The sequence below is a fragment of the Meleagris gallopavo genome, chromosome 6, assembly GCF_000146605.3.
Source record: "Meleagris gallopavo isolate NT-WF06-2002-E0010 breed Aviagen turkey brand Nicholas breeding stock chromosome 6, Turkey_5.1, whole genome shotgun sequence".
Classification (NCBI taxonomy): Eukaryota; Metazoa; Chordata; class Aves; order Galliformes; family Phasianidae; genus Meleagris; species Meleagris gallopavo.
Genome location: NC_015016.2, coordinates 42,024,563 through 42,041,241, shown reverse-complemented (window position 1 = coordinate 42,041,241; position 16,679 = coordinate 42,024,563). Strand labels below are relative to the sequence as shown.

General features: G+C 42.8%; 1 long non-coding RNA gene across 1 annotated transcript; it reads right to left on the bottom strand.

Moving 5' to 3' along the window:
• Window positions 1-4,410: 4,410 nt before the first annotated feature.
• Window positions 4,411-15,228, bottom strand: LOC109368298. Its single transcript, XR_002116204.1, has 2 exons — window positions 15,157-15,228; window positions 4,411-11,397 (listed from the first exon to the last, which is right to left on the bottom strand). It is a non-coding gene; the product is annotated as an uncharacterized LOC109368298 (long non-coding RNA).
• Window positions 15,229-16,679: the final 1,451 nt, after the last annotated feature.

Below are 16,679 nucleotides of genomic sequence, written 5' to 3'. Positions count from 1 at the left end.
TTTAACAATGCCTGCAGGGTTTAATTCTCTGTTCTCCTATATGACTGCAAGCAAGTTCTCCGCACATCAGGCTCCACTTTTTGCACAAGATCAGGTCTGACATAGACCTATCACCCAGGATGTAGCTTGAGAACTACCTTGGCTGCAGGCTGCTCCCTGTGCTCGATCATGAACAATGGGACAGCTCTTGGCAAGCCAGCATCAAATCCTGAAAATTAGGCTAAAAAAGAGACTATAACACATCTACACCAATAAGTTACGGGAATCCTCTGAGAACTGAAGTTTTCACAAAGGGATGGAGGTGGTATTAGTCCCAGGGAGTCTTCATGATACGTATCAGAGAGAGACAAGCACATCTTTGAAGTAATGAGGGTAATGCAGGCAAAAAGCAGATGCTAAAACCAAACTCAACTCCAGATAGGGTGCACACTGTTGTTTATCCCACAGCATTTTTTTTATGCTCCATCTGCTTCTAAGGCTTTAGAATTTAACTGTGATGAGAACATTTTAAGAATTTTGGAATCCTCATTATAAACCAATTTTTCAGTCTTTGGTTTACATGAGATGCATTTGCCGTGATCAGCTTCAAATACTTCTGGGCAAGTCAGAGTTTCTAACAGTTATATAAGTTTATTTTCAGTACACCCATGACTGATCATCATTTTCATTTGTGTATTTACGACTGTGGCAGTTGCAGATCTTGCAAAAAGAGATCCATTTTTAAATGATGTTTACACTCATTTCAGCAGCTATATATAGCTACATACTTGAAAGTCCCAAATAAACAGGTAACAGGTGACATAAAAAATAAAATGAAATAAAAACATAAACTAGAATCAAATACATCATCTGAAGACTCAGCCCTCAACAAATTCCCGGCATGTTTAGTGTATCTAAGAGGTGTACATGCATTTTAAAGGCATTATATATTTGCATATAGATTTGTAAAACAAAATAATCAATGTGTATATGTATTAGATAAACAAATATCTAACGCAACACACAGTATTACACACCTGTCTCTACAAACATGTGCATACACATGTATCCATGCGTGTCTGCATTTGGCACCAAGATGTACATCAATAACACTTGGGAGATGAAAATAGCTTAACAGCCATGCTAGTGCAGGTCATATGAGATGCAAACACCGTTAACCCTCTCAGAAAAAGGAACTTCAAGAATAGTAAAGACACCTATGGGCTGCCCTGGGGGTGAAGGGCAGAGGAATGCCTTTTGATGTGTGTTGCCATTCAACACATGTTGCACAGAAACGCTAAGAGGACTTGGTGAGGGGCTGAGAGCCTATACCTCTAGCTGATGTGCAAACAGTTTGTATGAACAGGCAGTCAAAATGACCACAGTTGGGTGGTATGGCACCTCTTCTTCACCTTAAGGGAGACACAGTCTCCACTGAAGCCAAGAGAAGTTTGTTGTGGCTCCTACTGAGGAAAGCCAGCCCTCACATCTCCTGGCTGGCTTAACCTGCCTCACACCTACACCCAGCACACAGGAGCTACATGCAGCTTGCTGACTTGCCCCTTCTGAGCTCCTAGTGCTGCCTCCTGCTCTGATGACTGCTAGCACAGCACAGCACGGCATGATAAACCTTGGAGAAATGTGTGCTGTTCATTGCAGTGCTTTCCGCCCCACTCCCTTCCCTCTTCCCCCACCAGCAATTGCAGCCAGCACCTCCCTTCCTGAGTCTAAAGGAAAACTATTTTTACAGCCCTGCTTAGCTGGACCTACTACAAACATTCCCAGGGAGGCAAAGCTTTTCCTTGACTGGTCTCCAGTGATCCAAAGGGGTCATGCAGCTGTTACCCTTCAACACCAGGGGATTCATGCAAGCAGCAGTGAAAGCCATTCTTCTCACATCTCCTCACTAGCATGGCTTCAGGTGCTGACCCTCACCCTCAAGCACAGTCTCTGTTATCTCCCCAGACACCTTCCTTCACTGTGTGCAGTTCTGGGCACCACAATGTAAGAAGGACACAAAACAATTAGAGAACAACCAAAGGAGGGCTATGAAGATGGTGATGGGCCTGGACTGCAGATATACAGATATAAGGAGCAGCTGCAGTCCCTGTGTTTGGTCAGCCCAGAGCAGAGGAGCTGAGGAGAGGCATCATGGCGGCTGCAGCTCCTCACAGGGAGCGGAGGGCAGCGCTGAGCTCTGCTCTGTGTGACAGCGATCAGACACAAGAGAATGGAGCTGTGCCAGGGGAAAGACAGGTTGAGGGTTAGGGACAGGTTCTGCACCAGAAGGCAGGCATGGAACAGGCTCCTCAGAGCAGTGATTGTGGCCCCAAGTGCCACAGTTCAAGGAGTGTTTGGACAACAATCTCAGACACTGGGTTTGGATTTTGGGCAGTCCTGTGTGGAACAAGGGGTTGGATTCAGTGGTCTTTGTGGGTCTCTTCCAACTCTGGATGTTCTGTGATTTTTCTCCACAGGTTGGTTTCTCATACTGCTTGGAAACTGAGGAGTCAGACCTGTAGTCTTTGCTCACATCTTTGGGGTGTATCACCACCGCATAAGTGACTCAGGTGAGAGTCAAGGAGCAACTGCATCCTGGAATTTGCAGAACTGACTGTTCAGGTTATTTTTTCAGTGCTTCACAGCTCCTCTGGTAGCTTGGATGGTGGCCAGGTCTGGTGGGAAAACACAGTTGCCAATGCTGAAGCTGAAGTAGGAGCAGAGATGTGCCAAAAAACAAGGCCCAGCTGAGAGGCATTGAATGGCATAAAAATATAACTCAAAGCTTGTAAGAGGGATTGCATATTCTAGATCCAATTCCTTTCACCTTATTCAAGTAAGAAGACCCATTAAAATGAAAAGAACTGGCTGTGCGTGTGCATGCATTTTCCTTTTTTGATCAACTACCTCTTTGCTGATATGCCTAGTAGACTGTTTGAAATCCCTATAAATGTTAGATGTCCATGATAAAAGACAGTGCCCTTCTTTGGCCCATGGCCATTTTTCATGTTTATTTGCTTATTTATTTCAGTTAAGTGCAACACACCAGTTGATGTGCAACATCCGTGTGCCGCAATACAGCTCTAGGTTGCCTTGGCAACCGGTGGAAAGGGTTTTGAAGAGCCAGAAAGGCCCATGATAATGAAAACAAGCATTCAGGGGGCCTCTTCTCCAGGTGGGTGAGAAGAGGCTCCCTGCTGGGCTCCCTCACCCAGCCCGCTTTCATATAGTCAGTTGCTTTAAACAAAAACTACAAAAAACAACAATAAAAGCCCATCACCCAACCCCTTCTGCTTTTTTTCCATGCTAAATCACAACTACTGATTAAAAGTTCTGAGACAGTTCTTTGAAGCCTTTCATTAATAGGTTTCCTTTATGAATCCAAATTAGATGGTCAATGTGTTTTCCTTCAAAAAAGAAAGAAAGAAAGAACTATTATGGAAATGTTAGTTGCTGTTGTTGTCGCTGCTGGATTTTACATGTTTAATCTCCCACATGTACATCTGTACCAGATGGCACTGCCTGTAAGATACGAGATAATCTTTGTTCACCATCTTCACCATGCTGATGCTGATGCCCAAGCTATTGCAGGCTGTAACTTTCATTTAGACATGGTGGAAACCATGAGTTCATCACGGCTCCTGTGGGACAGGGCTCAGCCTACCTGTGCTCAGCACCCGCAGCTCTCACTGTAAGCTGCAGATGGAAGTAGAGAGAGTGTGAGTTAATGACAAAGGGCTTGTCGGTGCGAGGTTGTGATACTGAGTGCAAGGAGAGCTCTCTCCTCTTGAGGAAGTGGTCTTTGGAAGGGCGTCCGGGCACCCCTTGTCATGTAGCTGAACTTCAGTTCTCCTTATCCTCATTGTATGAGAGAAGGGCTACTTCAACCTATGTAGGCATTGTTTCTTGTCGAAGTTAATGTGGAATGAGACAAGGACGGGGAGGACAGCATCTGATCTCTTTTCCTGTTCAGCACTCTGCCAACAACACTAAGTGCAAATACAACGATGTTAAATAACCTGACTACCACTAGGACTGGAAAAAAAAAAAAAAGAAAGAACTATGTGTTAGAACATCATGGTTTTTTTTTTTACCTCCTTTTTCAAGTCTTCAGGAGGACATTACTCACCTCCAAGATATACATAGATGGTGAAGGTCAACACTCACTCTGAAACATCCTAACAAAAACACATATTTTTTTTTGGCAGCTGGAGCACTTTCCTTGTCTTCACCTCATAGCTGGGGCAAGAAGAGTTTCATATTGTTCTACTTCCTACAATCTTTACTTCATTTCTCTTCCTTCGCCTAGCCTGTACTCACATCAGCTCGTATTCCCACTTACTGTTTCTCTAGAAATTCTGATCCCAGACAAACCCACTTTTCTTTACACCACCTTCTTCTGTCTGCTACCTCTGAGCATCTCTTTGCAGCTCCTCTTTTTCTTGAGATTATGCCGTATATGCACAGTTGAGTTCACAGCACAAAGCCTGAATTTGAGGCAGAAAATTACAGAAAATAGACAACAGAAACAACAGCTGGGAATGAAGCAGGCACCTTTAATGATGATGTTGTGTTGAGGGACATGGTTTAGTGGGAGCTATTGGAAATAGGTGAACGGTTGGACTGGATGATCTTTTAGGTCTTTTCCAACCTTGGTGATTCTATGATTCTATGATTGATTCTATGATATATAAGCAAGAAAAAGGATGTCCAGAAGATTATCAAGGAGGCACCCACAGAATCCATAAAAGGTAGATGGAGGTAGATAACCAAATTCCCTGGTATGTGCAGCTTGCACTGACATGGCAGGCAGTTCCTCCTCCAGAAGTTCTCTTCCACCTCCTCAGAAGTAATGGAAGCAAGACAGACTGATGAAATGTCACAAGTTCTGAAGAAAAGAAATTGGGATAGCTATCCCTTTCAAAAAATCTAAAACCAACCCAGATCATGGGAGACTGGGGACAAAATTGTGAGAGTTGATGGAATAGCTTTCAGCATTAAGCAAAATATATGTATATTTTTTGTGTGACTCTTCAGCACTTGTAGGTGACTCACTGCCAGAAAACTGACTCATGTTGAAAAAGCATTACAGAGAGACAAAGAAACTGTGTAATACACCGCCAGGCTTTCAGTCTGATAATACTCTCATGGAAGGAGAGACTCTGTCCTGAACTGCAGCGAAGCTTATCACTGAGAGCAGTGATGTACTGGTCAGTTTGTTAATCTAAGCAAAGGGGAGTGAAGCTGGAAATGTTTATAAGTGATTTGCCTCTGCTGAGGAAAGAGATAAGAATAACTATGACAACATTCCTAAAACATGTGTTGAATGTTTCATTTTAAAATGAAGCATACCAAAAAAGAAGGCAGCGCCTTAATGGGGAGTGAGAGACCTTGAGAAAACCCCACTCCTCATAGACTCCTCCTCAGGGAAAAAGAATATTGCAGCTGAAATGTCTGTGACTAATTCTAAGGTACCTTAAGTCTTTGGATGGCAAAGGTGCCATAGGGATCCCTTCTGCAGGTAAGCTGTTCAGAACTCTGACAAGAACACAAGAACCTCAGTTTTCTTGAAAAGAGAACTTACACTTGAGATTGCAGGCAACTGTGATTTCAGTGGCAGTAAGTTAGAGTCTGTGATAAAATGTCTCCAAATTGGGACATTTCTGGAAACTTTTGTAATTCCCATCTGAGACGACTCTGAAATAGGCGAAGAAAATATCATCAAGCCACATGGGCTGTCCACGTGGGAAATGCTGATAATCTATACAAAACTCTTGTGTCCTCAGTACAGTTGCAGGAACTGCAGCACCAGCACTAACATGAGGACTAGCACAGCTCCAGCCAAACTCAGAATCCTCTGCCAGGCTGGGAAATGAGGCCACCAGCTGCTGCTCGTGTTGTTGGTAGGGTGTGGAGCAGGGCTGACCCATCTACTGCCCTGCCAAATCAGTGGGAGCCCCTGAGTTGTTCCTGGTTTGGCTTACACTGCATTGCTGCCCCACATGAATAACCCTGTGCTGTGCAGGCTTCCTCAGGATCTTGGGTGAACAGCCAAGATCTGTGTTTACTTATTTGGGCATGGCAAAGACATCTAATTGCACCCACAGTGTATTTCAGCACAGAACTATTTAACATTTATGTTATAGAATCTAAAGCATGATTTGCTCCTTGTGGCTCCTAAAATCTGCAATATAGCTCTGCCAATAAAAACATAGAGACTTGACTAAGCGAGGAAACAGCTAGCTCAGCAAAAATGGTGGCCTGTTGTTGTACTTGCAGTGAAGAAGCAGAAAAACATCCACTACCCACAGAAGTACTGCTCCATTTTGTTCTTGAAAGTGGCAATTTAGAACTAAAGGCAGCTGAATTACATGGGCAACATGGGAAGAATTTGTTTCATGTGGGAGCCACTATACATATATAACTTTGCTGTAAGAATTCTGTATTGACTTGTAACTTGCCTAGTACTGTATTCATTTTATCTGCAGTCTTCTCTCTGCAAAAGTACGCATAAACTGTCTGGTACTATAATACAGCTGTTCTAGTGCTCTTACTTATTGCCATAGACCATGTCCTCAGATTGTACTAGTGTATAAAACACAGAGGAAGGAGATAATTACTTCGATATGTCTCATTTGTACTCACCACCAAAATTATTTGAATGGATTTTCTTCACTGATTCTTTTATTATTATTATTATTATTATTTAAGAATCCTTCTTCCATGCTCTTGCATCCAGAAATTTTTATGGAACGCACCACAGACCTAATGGTATACAGCTTTTCTGGTGAGATGATCCTAGGTGTCTGATTCCTGATATATAAGTGGCAAGGTATTTGATGTGTCACATATAACATTTCTTCCAGCTACCTTATCACTGATGCTATTGTATGTAGTAGACAGAATTCCTGTCTTATACTAAAGAAGTTTGCTGGGGACATGCTAGGTCAGATACATCCTTGTGCAGAGACACAAAAAGTACCAGTAAAAGTCCTTTGAAGTGGAAAATAAATATCTTTTTCTAACGTTGAGATATTTGGGAAAGGTACAATATATAGGTGTGTATGTGTGCATGTAAGATCCAGTGCAGAACTGGAGTTGCTGAGGCATTTCTACGTTCTGGTTGGTGACTCACTCCAGTAATACCCTCCACCTAGAGAGGTTTTGAGGTAGCTTTATGCTTAATGGAAGCCCCATGGTATCTTACACATGCTCCTTTTTTATAAGATTTCTTAATGATTCCATATTGCTGGGGAAGAGCTGCAGCCAGTATAGTTACATGGTGAATTTCTTATACAGCACAGGCAGTGGAATGGTAGAAGCACTATTTAGTTATAGCTCACAGCACTGATTTGCATTTGGTAAATTAATGCAAACTATGAGTTGCTTATTCCCTTTGGCATAGTTTGTTCCCCAACAAGCCGTGGGCTCAGTAAGATTGGGGTTGAAGATGTGTTTGGTTATTGCAGAAGATGGATGATAATGAGTGGAAAGGATGTGATTTTGCTCTTCTCAGGTCTCACCTCATCCTTGTGGCTGCCAGGCACTAGCTTATACTCTTTTGATAGTGATATCTGTATTATCCAGCATAAGTTTTAAAAAAATATCAGGAAAGAAGCCTTTCCCCAAACCAGAGCATGGGCAGTAAATTAGATTAAATGAAATAAATAGAAAGTTCATTTCCTCTCAGTACTAGAGGAAAACCATGTTCAGGTTTGAGAACTGGGCTTCAAGAAAGATGTGAGGGAAAGAAAGGAAAGAAGACAGTCATAATAATCAAAGGTCTTGAAAACATGACTTGTGAGAAGCTGGAAAAAATGCTGTACTGTACCTGCTGTGACAGAATAAGAAAAAATGGAGTTAAATTGCAGCAAGGACAACTTAAGCTAGACATTAGAAAGCACTTTGTAAGAGCAGGCCTACAGAAAGTGCTGGAGCAGATGGCCTGGGCATGTGGTGGGGTCCTCATCATGAAAGGTGCTGATGAACAGTTTGGACAAACATGCATCAGAAATGACACTGACATAGTTAACCCAGCCTTGGAGAAGCCACTCTGACTACAAACAATGCTGACTATTCAACTGGGAAAGAGCTGAGAGATGTGCTAAAGCAAAAGCTGTGATTTTAGTAATTTAGCCAAGAGTGAGCCTGAGCTGCTTACATCCCAACTGTCCTGGCCTTGGAAGCTCACTAGGTCCTGCATATGGTTTCTGTTTCAGCAGAAAGCCAACCTGGGTTTGTGGGATGCACTTTTTCCTACTGAAGGAGGGCATGGATGCCAGTGTTTTCCTGGTTGATATTTTCTTTAGCATGTTTTTTTTTTTCCTGCAAGCTAATTGCATGCAATAGCTTGTGCTAAGGTATGCAAGGATCATTGTCCATGGAAAGTATCTTCATTTAAACTAATAACGTGAAGCCTTGGTGTCAACTGACAATCATTTTTAATTACAGTTGGCCAATTCCCCACTGCTGAAGCAAGTCTAACCTGATCTGCACCATGGAAGTCAGCAAGAGAGTAAGAAAACTCATTGAGATGCCACTTGATGAATTAATGGAGGGACTACTCCTCAGAGAATAACTCTAGGTGGACTGTGATGGGAAGGAGATCCCTTCTCCCTTGATCTCCATTCTCCCTGTTCTCTTGTCCCTGAAGTATAGAGAGGAAGAGTGACTTTAGGAAAACCAAGCCTCTGGATGGTGACCGCTCCTGCACCCCTCCCTGACCCTTGCCTCCCTTGGAGCCTCACTTCTCACACGAGCTCTGGGGTCACTGAGAGACACAAGAGCTAAGGTTTGTGGAATAGGAAAGGTATGAAAAACCCACAGGGATAAACTCTGCAAAATTCAATTTGATTGTTTCCCCACAAAACGCTTCTCAAGCACACAGCAAACTCTGAGGGGGTGACATGCAAAGAGCAGAGTGATCCACATCCAGTGTTCTACACCTGCTTCTCAGACTGGTCACAGTGCCTGGTTTTAAATTTTCTCTTCACCACCCAGCAGCGTGCAGCTAAACTTAGCTCCCGTCCACAACAGATCCCAGGTAGGCAACAGCAGTATTTATTTCAAAAGAAACACTGTTTCCTGTATAGACCAGCAAAATATCAACAGATGAAAATGAAATAAATTACTCATTAATTCCTTGTCACCATATTATAAGGAAGTTACTGCGGCACCAGAAATATTCAGAAAAGAATTGAGAAGGTTAATTTGAAAATTAAGACATTAAGCCTGTGAGGCTAGAAACAACTGGCTTGTATGGAGTAGAATTAAAAAAAAAAAAGAGAAAGAAATGAGTTTTCTTAAAAGAATACTAATTAAAGTATGTAAAAATCCTAATGGCTAATTTCAGCCTTGGTCCATACTTTCATTCTGTCACAGATAAGCAAAATGGAAATAAAGTAAAAAGAAATTGAGGGCAATGTCAAGAAGCATTTCCTTACACAAGCAGTAATTGGAGAGTGAGGTGACCAGTGAGGCAATGTCACAAGACAAAAACATTAGAGTAATTAAAAGAGCACTTAGATGCAACACAAGGAGAAAGGACGAATGAACTTTGTCACCAGTTTCTCAGCCCCTCACTCAGCCCAGCAGTGTGTGTGCTTGGCCTGCCACAAGCACATTGGTGTGAACTGCTCCACACCCCACCACAAAACTCAGGAGAGTAGAAATGGCTCTTACGGGCTGTGGCTTCCGATTCCATTGGAAATGCTAATATCTATGTGGTGGAATTGAAGTTAATAATGTTTCATTTGTACACAAATAGACTTCTAAAATGCAAACCCATGGCTGGAGGAGGACAACTTCATAAGCCACCTTACCAGGGGGAGCTCAGCCAGCCCCAGCTTTACCACCAGGGAGTGGACAGGGAGAAGGAATGAAGTACCCTTTCCAGCCCCAGCCTACACCACTCATTATTGCTGAATCACCAGCAATGGGGAAGCCATCAACATCAGGAGCAGACTAACAGCACGTTCATGATCCTCCTGACTCATGCTTTCAGCTCTTCTCCCAAGCAGAGAGCCTTGCCCTGCCTGGGTGCTCTGGGGGAAGCGGGAGGACATCCCTCCTGCCCCCATGCACACTGCTCTGAGCAGTGAGGCACAAAAGGCTTTTGGAAAATGCAGGCTAGCTCCCAGCTGTTTTCTCTCCCTCTGCTACCCTGCATATTGCTTCAAGCCAGATCCTGCCACCCAAAGGCTCCTGCTGAAGCCACTACAACATGTTGCACTTGTACTGTGCACAGCTGCTTGCTTGTGAATTCTTCCAGTCACAAGGATTCAATGGGAGCAGCATGGAAACCAAGGGAACATTTATCACTGGTGAAAGATGGCAAGGATTTTCTAAATCAGAGAATTTCTTACAGTAGAACTTTTGTTACTGGAGCAGATCTATAATAATATCACCACTGTTTCAGTATTTTTATAACAGCGCTGCTAGGAAGAGCAGCTCTTCTAATACAAATGCTGTCATTTAGAATTGCTGCTATGGTAGGAATCTTAAATTAACCACTGTCCTTTATACAAAATACAGCACCACCTGCTTGAACAGAGAGCTGATAAAACACTGTATTTTTTTTCAATGTGTCACTTTAAATTACCCAGCTCTAGAAAGGAAATGGAAGTACACAAAAGTTAGGGCTTGTTTCTGAAATGGCTTCACCCGTATCTTCCCCTTCCAAACACAATGTGCTGGGTAAGGGGCAGAGATAGGCTGAACAGACTACTCAGACAATTATTTCAAAATGACAAATTTTCATGTCAAAACTGCATGCAGAACCACAGTTAGGGTGTCCTTTCAATTCAGATCCATAATATGTCCCCAGCTGCACAGGATGTCTGTGAATCACAGCTCTAGGAAAGGGACTTTCAGCACAATGAAGTTCTCCTATTAAAGCAGCAGATAAAAGTTCATCTGCAATATGGCATATATCAGTTTCCTTGGTCATTGCCAATAAAACTGGCCAATATAACTAAATCAGCCTGTTTTGGTTTTCCTCATTATGCTTTGTTTTCTCTTATGAGGTACGGAAGTTGCTGCTGTTTCAGCATTAGGTGAGGAATTAGGGAATAAATGTATCATCAGCTTGTTGGGAGTTCCTGCTCGCAGGATGAACGTGCCTTGGACAGGCAGCCCACCTCCTGTCTGTCCCACATCTGGCTTCCATCTTCATTGAAACCAGGGCCCTTGGTGACTGAGGTGATCCTGCAGTTCTAACAGCTGTGACAGTACCAGTGGAAGCTGGGCATGCCTTGTGGGTCTGTAGTCTGGACTACAGCAAGTGGCCGTGTGAAGCTGAAACAGGGTCTCCAGCATCTGGCTGTCCCATCCCGTCTCTCTTGCTGAAGTCTTGGTACAGGTTCCATTGTCCTTTCACACTCTGATCATCCTCTGCACTCCAGGTCTTCAGAATTTGGGCTAGAAAAATACAAACTTCATTAACAAATATTTTTCCAGTCTTAAAACCAGTGCTGAGGTCTCCTTGCCACTGACAGATTATTGCAGCAAAGAAAAACACTCATGACACACTCCCAAGCTCTACACCATTATGCACTATTTACTTTTTTGCACAACAGATGATTAGCAAACCATACAGATGTCATTTCTTCCAAGGGACAGTGCACATTCAGACTCCTGTGATGGGGCACATAGAAGTTGACTTACAGAATTTTGGAGGAGGTGCTGACAATACACACATTAATTTACAATTATATTCCTTCACAGAGCCTCCTGGCGCTTTCCAAATATTGTTTAGAGCACATACTTCTTCTGTGAGACAAGTATTGTGACTACCTGATGTGAGAAAACAAGGACAGAGAGGTTTAAGTAAGTTGCCCAGAGCCCTGCAGGAAGGCTCTGACACAAATTACCACTGAAATAAGTCCCGTGCAGTGAACATCTGCTCATGATGCGCTGAATTTCAAGAGAATGCTGGAGATTTATTTCTATTTGACAAAACTCTATTACTTTTGCTACATTAGGTATCTACTGCTTGGAGAAAGCAAGGATTTAGTAGTAACTAATGGCTTCATAATTACAGTGAAATATAGGAGAAGTTGACATCAAGAGGTGACAAAATGGATTTGGAATTACAAATCAAGCCCAAGTAAAGACATTCCAAATCATAAACTCTCCCTCGCTAGTCACTGCAGATTCCAGAAAACACAAAGCTTGTGCATATAACTCTATGGGGTCTGGTTGCAGCTCTCTTTGAGTGTTCTTTATAACACCCCAGCTACTGGAAGTGTGAGAACAACATCAACTTCCAAGACCTGCTAAAACTCCAGTATGTGGAGCTAAGAGTATGTCCATTTGGCAATTTTCAGGGATGAGCTCCCTATCATATTAGGCACTGCATAAATTCATCACAAATAGCTGACAATGCAAATGGTAGCACTACTGGGGAACAGCAATATAGGTATTGAACTGGAATTAATAAAATACTTGGGTTCCCTCTTTCAAACCCATTTTCTCAAAGCTTTCTTCCAGGAATTTAAGCAGAATGCTGGACAACAATTAAATTAAACAAGTACACAAGACCCTAACCCAGAGCACTAGATTAGATGGGTCCCACAACAACCCATTTCACCAATTTGAGTCATGTCCCATCCCACCTTCATTGCTCCACCATCCTATTTTCGGTTGCAGTTCAACCCTTTCAACTGGCAGATGAACCCTACCTGTACAGCTCTGGGAGAAAAATGGAGAACTCCCATTTATTTGTTCCATTGTTCTCCAGTATAGAAAGAGACTGACAAAAGTCAACAACTTCATGCATTTAATGTCATCTAACAATGTGAAAATGATTACCTGGTAATTTGTTGGCTTGTAGGGAAAAAACATTATGCTCTAACAAATCCCAGCTGCTGTAATCATGAAGGTCATCGTGCTTTTTGACAAGTAATCATGCAGAGGCTTTTAAAGCTAAATCACATCACTTGAAGCTCGTCTCTGTGCTGGCACATGATATTGAGCAGATATCGACAAAATAACGCTAACAGCCCTGGTAGGGTCTCTGAGGCCCATTGGGGCCTGGGTGGTGATGGCTGCCATTTTTCTTAAGTTGTACATAAAAGGTTAGAAAATAGTTTATTTTTGGTCACCAATGCCTTGAGATGGACTTGCGCTGGTCATATTTTTAATACTTGCAGATGAAATTGGCTCTGTTAAAATTACTTAGCTATCAACATAAGGTTTGTATTAGCAAGGAGCACTTGTCAGTCTATTTGTTGGTCTGTGCTCCCCTGAGTAATACACTTCAGTGAGTGGCTGCATTGAATCAGCTGGACTGGTGTCCTCAGCAAGAATGGAGAGTTTAAGCAAGACTTCCTTTGTGAAGGAATTATATCCTGATTGCCAAAGGGCTGAGACAATTCTCCACAGTTTTCTGTAAATTTTGGTTTTCTCACTAAAGTTACATCATTCACTATTGGAGTTAAAAATTTTACTTCCCTAGAGTATGAATTAAACAAGTTTCTCATGAGAAATGATTAATTGTTAATTGTTCTTTCTCCTTTTTTTTGTCATATCTCATGGAATTAGCTGTCATTATAGAAGATAAAAAGCTCCTTTCTCTCAGAGAAGCCTAGATTCCAGAGCATATTGAAAAACTGATTGTAAACTGGATAATTGACAATTGTGAAAAAGCGGGACCTCTTTTGTATGAAAGATAATCAACTGGCAATATCACTTGCATACCCCAGAAGAAGCCAGTTGTCTGCTTTACAGGTGTCTGGCAGATGGAAGCTCAGCCTCAGCTGATTCAAGCCATGGAGGTATGCCTTTCCTTTTTTCAGTGGTACGCCTTTCCTTTTTTCAGTGGTACTTTCTCATAAACAGAACTTCATCAGACTGTAACAGCTCTCTATTTTTGCATGGCGGCTATGTTTTCCCCTAAGCAAATTCTTCACATGCCCAGAAGGAATCTTGTTTCCAACATCTGGGAGCGCTTTAGAAGCTTTCATTATTTATATGCCAAGATAATATCTCTCACACATGAATGTTCTACTGTTCCCATTGATTAGATGTTTGCTGATTAGTGCCAACTGCAGTAGCGGTTGTAGCATGGAGGCTGTTCTCAAGGCCCTCGATTTGCATCACAAACTGTGGGTCTCCAAGTGCTCATCTGACCTGAATTCATTACGTTTTGACTGCTGCAAACTTGGGAAGATTGTAAAGGGAGGAGTTTTTAGAAGTAGTATAGCTAATGTTTAAAACTAAGGTTAAACACACAGCAAAGGGAAATGGTAGAAAACATTGATTTAAATGGAGAAATAAAAGAAGTGAGAGACTGCAGAATGAGAAAGGACAATCTCTTCAGCATTTGATAGTGAGGGGTTGTCTTGCACTTCCCAGAGGTATCTGAGCAATGGGAACCCGGTGAGGGTCATGTGCACCCATCAATACTGTGTTCAGTTTTGGACCCCTCACTACAAGAAGGATGCTGAGGTCTCAGTGTGTGTCCAGAGATGGGCAACAGAACCATGAGGGGTCTGTGAGGGAGCACAAGTCTTACAGGGAGCAGCTGAGGGAGCTGGGATTGTTCAGTCTGGAGAAGAGGAGGCTCAGGGGAAAAACCTGATTGCTCTCTACAACTGCCTGAAAGGAGGCTGTGGTGAGGTGGGGATCAGCCTCTGCTCCCAGGTAATCGCAATAGAATGAGAGGGAATGGCCTCAAGTTGTGCCAGGGGAGGTTCAGGTTGGATATTAAGAAATAATTCTTCTGAGAAAGTGTGGTTGGGCACAGAAACAGACTGCCTAAAGAGGTGGTGGAATCATCTCTAGAGATGTTCAAGAACTGTGTGGAAGGGGCACTGAGGTTTAGTGAGCAATTCTGGTGGCAGGTGGACAGATACACTAAATGACTGTAGAAGATTTTTCCAACCTTAATGATTCTATCATCTCATTGGTAAGGCTGGGGAGCAGGGCTTAGCAATACCCTCATTTTCTGATAGTACTCCAAATAAAAACATTATGTTATTAAAGAGAGAGGAAAAAAAGGGGTAAACCAAAATCTCACTTTTTTTTCTTCCCCCTTCTTCTCTCCTTAGAGGCATATCAACATTAGCTGGGCTTTCAGTAGAGCGCAACATCCCTCCACTGTTACAGTTGGTATTACAGCTGAAAAGATTATTGTGGCAAAACAGGAAAAGAAGCAAACAGGGAATGAATGCTCACCTGTATCTGAAGAGATAGGTTTACAGGAAAGACTTCAAAGAGAAGGGAACTCCAGTGAAAGACCCTTTCTCAGTGGCAGTCAGCCCTTAAATGGGGTCTAGGAGAGGTGCAGCCAGGCTCCACCCCTTCCATCACACAGCTGAATCGCCTTCACCTGTGCTCCATGGCTGACTCAGTGCTTGCCTCAGGTGATCAATCAGTGGTTCAGGCTGTGACTTAAGAGTTCCCATACACTCCACCAATATCTCCCTGGGTCCCTCCAGCCTCTTCCCTGTCCCTTGAGATTCAAAATGTTCATCTCAGCAGAGATACTGGGAAAATGGGGAGAAGAAAATGCTGGTATGGCTAAAAGCTGCTGCCCAGAGAGCAGCTTTGAAACCATACCAGGAAGCTGTGCAAGAAAAAATGAATGCACGCATTCAAAATGAGAAAGACAGCATGGCTTCCCACATGTTTCTTCATTGCTTTGTTAGGAGATGATTCTTAAGCCACTCACAGCAGAAAATGATAAGTAATAAGAAAGTGATTTTAAACATCACACAATGCTGAGGCATCTCTGAGCATGCAGGAATTAGCAGGTCTTCATTGAGTGGTAATGAATTCCTGAGAGGACCTGTTTGGGTCTAGCCACAGAGCACCAGCAGGGCTGGAGCTGGGAGCACGCCGCTGCCTAACCTGTGAAGTCCATGCCTGTGGCAGCCCTGCTACGGTGAGCAGCTCATTGGAATAGACCTGGCTGTTCACAGCCCAGCTGCAGTAACTCACCAGAGCAGACAGCACTGCAGAACTGTTGCCTGTGTGCCCAGAACGGCTGGACAAATCTGCTTGTTTGAACCCCTCAGCAATAAATGTCTATTAATTTTCCTCTTGCAAACAGCAGTGATATATGGCTCTTTCTGTATTTGCAGAGTTGCTGACCAGATGTACTCTGATTAGTTTCCCATTTGTTTTCTTCTAAGTGACTTATGATGCTTGACTTAATTTTTTGTGCGTCTTGCATCTTTAGAAGCAGTATTGACAATTCATAAATATTTCCAAGGCTGATGCCTCAGCACAGATACCACGTTTCCCACTGAAGCTATTTATAGAAGTACTCAAAGTTGTCGTGTGCTTGTTTTTACTATTGCTAACAAGGACCTGAACCCAAAGCACTCCAGTATACTTTGCTCTCTCAGTGTAATTGTCACAAGAATCTAACCACAACTGGATTTGTTTGATTTTCAAGTTTCCAGGCATTTAGAGACTACTGTGCTTTAGACTCTGTTTGTCATAGACAGATGGCCATCAATGGAAAAACAAGCATCAGCTCCTCAGCTGGCATACACTGGGGTAATTCAGTTATGATCATTGGAATCACCAGTACTTTACAGCAGTGGTGGATCTCACTCAATTCCAGAGCACCCATTGATTTTACCATAACTCTCAATTTCCTGGTGTTCAGCCATTTAAATGTACGTGCATTTGACAATTTGGGAGGTTACAAGGCATTGGTGTGTCACTCTTGATGCTGTGTTAATGATGTT